We start from the raw sequence: 7,386 nt of genomic DNA on the forward strand, positions 1-7,386 counted from the left end.
CCTGACCTCCGGGCGCACCGGCCGAGCGGCGAGGGCTGCCGCCTGCCCGGGTATCGGGCGGCGCCGACTCTCAGTGGAGCTCCTGGCTTGTTTCAGAGGTCCCAGACACTGGCGTCCTGCGCCCCGTGGTCAGCAGCACCTCGGGCTCCTGGCTGCCCGGCCTCGGCTAGACATCGTTTGGTGATGTTTAGGGACATTTTGTCATGACCGGCTGCCCGCGGTCTTCAGGACCTCAGGTTTCTGGCCGCCCGACCAGAGCTAGACCCCAGGAGCCGGGTGTCCGTCCTTCCTGGACCTCTGGAGCCCATCTGCGGGCGGTCGGCAGGACGTCACTCTGCAAACGGCCGAGTAGGGGCCGCGAAGTCGCAGAAGCTTCTCCGTAGCTTGGGCTAGATCTTGGCAACTCCTACAAAACTTTGAGGGCATTTTTCTTGGGAGGCAGTCAGAAATGTGAGAAGCTTGAGGCTGTTCTCTAGTGAGCTCTTTCCTTTTTTTTCCCACTTTTAAAAAAATTTGTTCTGATTAGTTCTACCTGACAGTAGAGTGCACTTTGCATCATACATATATGGAGTGTAACTTCTTATTCTTCTGGCTGTACAAGATGCAGAATCACACTGGTCGCGTAGTTACATGTGCACATAGGGTAATAATGTCCACTCCATTCTACTATCCTTCCTACCCAGTGTCCCTCCCCTCCCTTCACTCCTAATCCAAAGTAACTCTCTTCTTCCCTAGCCCCCCACCCCTTATTGTGAATTAGCATCCGCATATCAGAGAAAACACTGGGCCTTTGGTTTTGGGGGATTGGTTTATTTTGCTTAGCATAATAGTCTAGCTTCATCCATTTACTTGCAAGTGCCATAATTTCATTCTCCTTAAAGGCTGAGTAATATTCCATTGTGTATATGTACCACATTTTCTTTATCCATTCATCTGTTGAAGGACACCTAACTTGGTTCCATAGTTTAGCTATTGTGAGTTGAGCTGCTATAAACATTGATGTGGCTGGGTCACTGTAGTATTTTATACCCAAAGGACTTAAAATGCTGATTTTAAGTCCTTTGGGTATAAAATAAGGAGTGGGGTAGCTGAGTCAAATGGTGGTTTCATTCCAAGCTTTCTGAGAAATCTCCATACTGATTTCCAGAGTGGTGGTACCAATTTGCAGATCCACCAGCTATGTATGAGTGTACCTTTTCCCCACATCCTCACCAACATTTATGGTTAATTATATTCTTGATAATTGCCATTCTGACTGGAGTGAGATGGAATCTTAGAGTAGTTTTGATTGGTATTTTTCTAAGTGCTAAGAATGTTGAGCATTTTTTCTTTCACATCTTCTTTCCTTTTATTGAAAAAAAATTTTAGAAAATGGGATTGGCCTTAATAAAGGGCGCAAACAAATCAACAGGGATATACTATAGAAAACAGACAATATAAAATCAAAAATGTCACTGGCTTCTTCAATTAGTTAAGAACACAAAATGTTTAACAGGCAGGTCTGTTTTAGACAAATTTAAAAGCTATATTTTGTGGGCTTTTTTGTAGTTTCCCCAAGTCAGATATATACACACCCACAAAAATGGTGTTTGAGGAAAGCTGTCATACACAAGAAGTTGTATCCTGAATTCTTCAGGAAACAGTTGTTGAAACAGGAATTAACACGAAGTCAGCAACAGGTTAACAATTTTTTAAAATTGAGTCTTCAAATGCTGCATGGCACGAAGCTAAACTATAGAAAATAATACTAGGTACAAAAAAAAAAAAAAGTTTTGTACAGCTTTTAGCAAGAATGCTTTTCCAAAGCAAGTCAAAACAACACAATCAGCAGACCAAGGAAGCTACAGCTAGAAATAACTTCTCGTATCCGTGCTAGAAAATCCTACTTTTCCAGAAGAGACTAAAGTTTCAGGACAAAAAAGGGACATTTTAAACATTTCTTTCTTTACCCATTTTAAGTTCTGTTTCTTCCCCCACCCATCCAGTAATTCAGCATGATCCAGCAGAAAGAGGGCTGCTTTTAGAATTGGCTATTTTATTTTTCTTTCTGTGGCAAGACTGGATATTTCAGGCTCCTATGCATCCAAGACCAGTGTCCCGCTGTGGCTGTGGTCAAAACACTTGGCGTTAGACTTGGTGAATTCGGCTTCCTGCTGCTGCTTTGTTCTCCCACTGATGAAGGTCAGTTTCTGTGTATATTTGTCATCAAACCTTTTGAGACTGGAGGACAGTTGCCAAATATCATCAGGATCCATCCCAGTAGGATCCTTCCTGTGAGCCACAAGAAAGATGCTCTTCTCCTTGTATGAGGTATAAATGGTCAGAATCCCCATCATCACAAAATAGGATATGACACATAGAGCCAAAACTGGCTTGAACTCTGGAAAGGGTGCATATAATCCCAAATCAAAGCCACTATGGCAAAAAAACAGGAGATGGTACAGGTGGTGAGGCAACCGCCAATTAGCCCAAAATTCTCCACATACTTGTACTTTTCCAGAAGTACCTTTTTGGCAGAACCATCCAAAGAGTTTTTCACAGCTGATCCATCCCATTTGTTAATTTTTACAGGCTTATCATCAATTTTCCACTTATCTCACAAGCCCCTATGGCTGCCGCCTGTCCCACAGCTGGGGCCACCACCACTTCTCCCGCCCTGTGCTGCTGCCACCGCCGCCGCCATCTTGTCTCTGAACATTTTTTTTTTTTTGTATATTTGTTGATTGATTTTATTTCTTCTGAGAAGTGTATGTTTGTCGCGACCCCTCGCCGGCAAGGGAAAACACGACACAGGATTCTTCTTTCAGCAGTTTATTCAGGCCTTGAGTCATGTATCATCTTCTAGCGCCCGCTCCCGACACACCCAAGCACAGCTTAATAAAGCCCCCGGCCTCCCAATCTCTCTCATAGGGTGGTAAGGGATTGCGCGCCAACTCTCCATAAAAGGAGTTGTTTATCACAGGCCACAGTGGAAGCCGGCGCCATCCTCTAATGGCGGCCACGGTCTATAAGAATGGCTTACCACATATGTTCAGTTCCTTAGCCCATTTATGGATTAGGTTATTTTATTTTATTTTGGTGTTAAGTTTTTGGTTTTGTTTTGTTTTGTTTAGTGTTAAGTTTTTGGAGTTCTTTCTTTTTGCCTACCTGGGGTAGAACCCATGGACAGGGGCATGCTGAGTACACACCAGAGCCCCTGCTGAGGGAGAGACTCTGGGGAGCTTTCCAGGTGAATAGTAGGGGCATCCAGGGCACTGGCAAGCGGGGCAGCGGTTTCCAACTTCCTTGCTGCGTTGCTGCCTAGGAACGGCAGAGCGAGCATGCTGCACGCAGCTTCATCTCTTAGGAATAATGTCAATGTGCTCACCACCAGCTGCCTTCCTCCCTGTTATTCTGCTTCTGCAGATGGAGTGGCTGAGGCTGAAGTTTATTTTCTCACAGCTCTGAACATGCAAAGTCTAAGAGCAGGACAGATGCCTGCTGAGAGCTGTCCTGGTCACTGCATTCTCACTGGGCAGAGGGCAGCACCCTCTGGTGTCTCTTCCTCTTATTAGGCACCAGCCCTATAGAGTGGCTCCCATCCTTGTGACCTTTGTTTCCACCTGAAAGTCCTAACTCCACAGTCACAATGGGGCTTAGGGCTTCAACAGAAGGACTTTGGAGGGACATTAATCTACTTCCCAAATAGGACTGTTTTGGGCCTGTCTCTGCCAGCCAAACCCCGCTTCCCAGCCAGCCCTCCTTGCCATTAGGACAGGTGTTTGAGTTCCTGTCCATGGAAAGAGCACATGCAGCTGGTGTGCACCTCAGACCTCCGGTGGGCATCCTTCCTGCTCCGTCTCCCAGACACCTTGTCATGCAAAGGTGAGCCCTTTTGTGGGCAGACACTGCCAGAAGGAATTAGGGCCCTGAGTGACCCCCATGGAGCAGAGCTGGCCTCCTTCCCTGAGCTATTTACACGAGGATGCTACATAAAGAAGCACAGTCTGTCTTTCCTAAGCTTGGGTTTCAGTTGGATTTCTTTGTTAGAATAGCTTGGGCTTCCCCAGTAATACTGGTTCTCAGTTGGTGATTTTACCCCTAAGGGGGCATTTGGTGATGTTTAGGGACACTTTGTCATGACTTGAGGGGTGGGTGCTAAAAAATAAAATAAAAATAAAAACACAAGATGACCCTCACAGCATAGTTATTGAGCCTGTTTTGGGGGGATACTGGGGATTATTTTTTATTTTGAGACAGAGTCTCACTGAGTTGCTGAGGCTGGCTTTGAACTTGCAATCATCCTGCCTCAGCCTCCCACGTTACTGGGATCACAGGTGTGTGCTTGATGAGTTAGGGAGCCTCAAAGGTCAATTGTGTGAAGGTGGAGACACTGTCTTATAACCATAGTAGAGGCGCAGGGGGTCTTCCTTCTGTCAGTCTCTAAATCAGGATTGCAAGAGGGGTTGGCAGTTGTCCTGTGTCAAAGAAGGAAGTCAAGTTGAATCTGGAAGAAGTTATTTTCCACATATGTTATAAAAAGCACCAGGGACCAAACCCAGAGCTTCAGGTCTGCTGAGCTGGCCCTCTACCACTGAGCTACATCCCAATCCTCAATAACTTTATTTATATTTTATATATATATATTTAGAAGAAATAGGTAAAGGGCATACAGAAGAAAATGTTGGAAAGGATATAAATAGCCAAACAATATGTAAATAATACTTAGCATCTCTTCACATTCCCATTTAGGAATTACAATGAGAGGGGCTGGAGTTGTAGCTCAGTGGTAGAGCACTTGCCTAACATTTGTGATGTGCTGGGTTTGAGACTCAGAACCATACAAAAATGAATAAAATAAAGGTATTATTTCCATCTACAACCCAAAAAATTTTTTTATAAAAGAATTACAATGAAAACTTTGAAGTTTGTTGCTGCTACTTTTTCTTTTGTTCCTCACAAGTTAGAGTTTTTTTTTTCTTTTTTCTTTTTTTAAGCCTGATGAAACCTGGAGTTGGTGAAAATACAGAAAGCACAGGCGGTGGGATGTCACCACCACCTGTCTGGTCCTCCCTGGTGGGAGCAGAGTCGGGTACCCTTCCCTGGCAGGTGTGCAGTGTCAGTTGGCCTAAATATCCTCAGCTGTTTGAAGCGTCATATTTAGAAGGTGGTACAGTCTTTGAAGCAGCAATGCTGTTTCTGATGTGAATCTTGAAGCCCTGATGAGCCCATGTGGTAGGCAGGCGATGACCTTTTCAGCCTTGTATGGTTACCTAGGATCTAATTCCCCCCTAGGTACTTGGTTGGCCCCCACGACTCTCTGGGCCAGTGGAATATCATCAGATGAAGTCTTGGAACAACCATGGTGCTGTCCTGCAGCCCCATCCTAGCCTCCTTTGGACCTATTTCTGGAGTCCCCGAGCATCAGGTAAGGTGTCTACTAGCTGGGACTGCTGTGCTGGAGAGGCCACAGGTAGGTGTTCTGGTCCATGATGACAGCTGAACACAGCCTTCTAGGCCCTCAGTGACTGCTGCTGGGAATGAGATGTCAGTAGATGTACATGGAATAGAATTCCACAGTTGAGTCCTTATGAAATCCCTGCCTGAGAAACTCTGGGACATAATACAGTGGTTCTTTTACGGCATTAGATTTTCAAGCAGTCCATCATTCGGTTCTAGATAACTGGACTGAGGGATACATATCGCTATGTGTATAAGCTTGTTCACGGGTCATAATACATGTAAATGAGAAATTGGAAACAAAGGAAGTAGTGTCTGTCACTCAGGAGTTTGCGCAGGGGTGTACACCAACACAGTGGAGTGTACCTGGTAAGCAGGCTGAAAGAGTGGTGAAGGGTGGCCACTGTTCATGGACAGTGTTCACAACATGAGAAACAGAAGCTGAAATCCCAGTGGCTAGAGAGGCTGAGGCAGGAGGATCACCAGCTCCAGGCCAGCCTGGGTAACTTAGTGAGACCCTGTCTCAAAATAAGAAATAAGTGGGCTGGGGCTGGGGCTCAGCGGTAGTGCACTTGCCTGGCATGTGTGAGGCACCGGGTTTGATTCTCAGCACTGCATATAAATAAATAAAATAAAGGTCTATCAACAACTAAAAAAAAAAAAAAATTTAAAAAAATAAGAAATAAAACAGCTGGGGGGTGTAGCTTAGTGATAGAGCATCCCTGGGTTCAAGGCCCAGTTCTGGAGGGGAAAATAAAACAGACCCGAACTGATGACCTCACCAAACAAGATATTCAGATGCCAAATATACATGCGAAAACCTGTTCCACACCAAGGTCATTAAGGAATTGCAGATCAAAACAATGAGGTACTTCCCCACCTTTATTAGAATGGCCGTGATCCAGAACTCTGACTACACCGGACACTGTGAGAACAAGGAGCTGCAGGAGCTCTCATTCATTGCTCCTGGGAATGAAAGATGGCACGGCCCCTGTGGAAGACGGGCTGGGGCTGTAGCTCAGTGGTGGAGCGCTTACCTACCATGTGTGAGGCACTGGGTTTGATTCAGAACCACATATAATAAATACAGTCCACTGACAACTAAAAAAAAATATTTAAAAAAAAGGAATGAACTATCCAGTCACAAAAAGACATGGAGGAACCTTACGTGTGTATTGGTATGTGAAAGGAGTCATCTAATAAGACTGCACACTATATGATTCTGAAAAAGGCAAATTTTCCAGACACGGAGACAGTAAAATGAACCATGGATGCAAGGTGCTGAAGGGGAAAGGGAGCTGGGTGAGTGGGTGGAGCACAGGAGACTTAGGGCAGTGAAACTATTGTGTGTGCTGTGGCGGGGATACTTGACATGCACCTGCCAAAATCCAGACTATTTCACACCAAGAGTGAACCCGAAATGTAGACTATGGGATGTAGTTAATAATAATGTATCAGTATGACTTCATCCATTGTAACAAAGGTACCCTGAGAATGGAAAATATTTGTAATACAGGAAATTGTGGGGTAGGGGTCATGGAAACTACTTTCTGCTCAATTTTTAGGAAATCGAAAAAAAATAGTAGTGATAATAGATGAAGTGGTAGCATGCAGCCGTGTGTCTGCTTTCTTATTAGGCGTTAGATGTGTCCAGATTGATGTACCCAAAATAACACCTGGATCCATCCCGATGACATCCCAGGCTGGCACTTTAGGGAGGTGGGAAGCTTTACCACTTCCTCTATGGTTTGATTGTTCATAATGAGCACAGAACTGGCAAGAATACATGCTTCTGGGCTGGGGATGTGGCTCAAGCGGTAGCGTGCTCGCCTGGCATGCGTGCGGCCCGGGTTCGATCATCAGCACCACAAAGATGCTGTGTCCACCGAAAACTAAAAAATAAATATTAAAATTCTCTCTCTCTTAAAAAAAAAAAAAAAAAGAAAA

At 44.9% G+C, this 7,386-nt stretch overlaps 1 long non-coding RNA gene and 1 pseudogene across 1 annotated transcript in view; one reads left to right on the forward strand and one right to left on the reverse strand.

The window, feature by feature from the left end:
* Positions 1-1,875: 1,875 nt before the first annotated feature.
* Positions 1,876-2,683, reverse strand: LOC107138445 (annotated as a pseudogene).
* Positions 2,684-6,683: 4,000 nt separating this feature from the next.
* Positions 6,684-7,386, forward strand: part of LOC125618329 — an 18,938-nt gene continuing 18,235 nt past the window's right edge. Inside the window, exon 1 of the long non-coding RNA XR_007349625.1 lies at positions 6,684-6,694. This is a non-coding gene — a long non-coding RNA (uncharacterized LOC125618329). The remainder of the gene's footprint in view (positions 6,695-7,386) is intronic.

Source organism: Marmota marmota, unplaced genomic scaffold (assembly GCF_001458135.2).
Source record: "Marmota marmota marmota unplaced genomic scaffold, marMar, whole genome shotgun sequence".
In the NCBI taxonomy this organism is placed as follows: domain Eukaryota; kingdom Metazoa; phylum Chordata; class Mammalia; order Rodentia; family Sciuridae; genus Marmota; species Marmota marmota.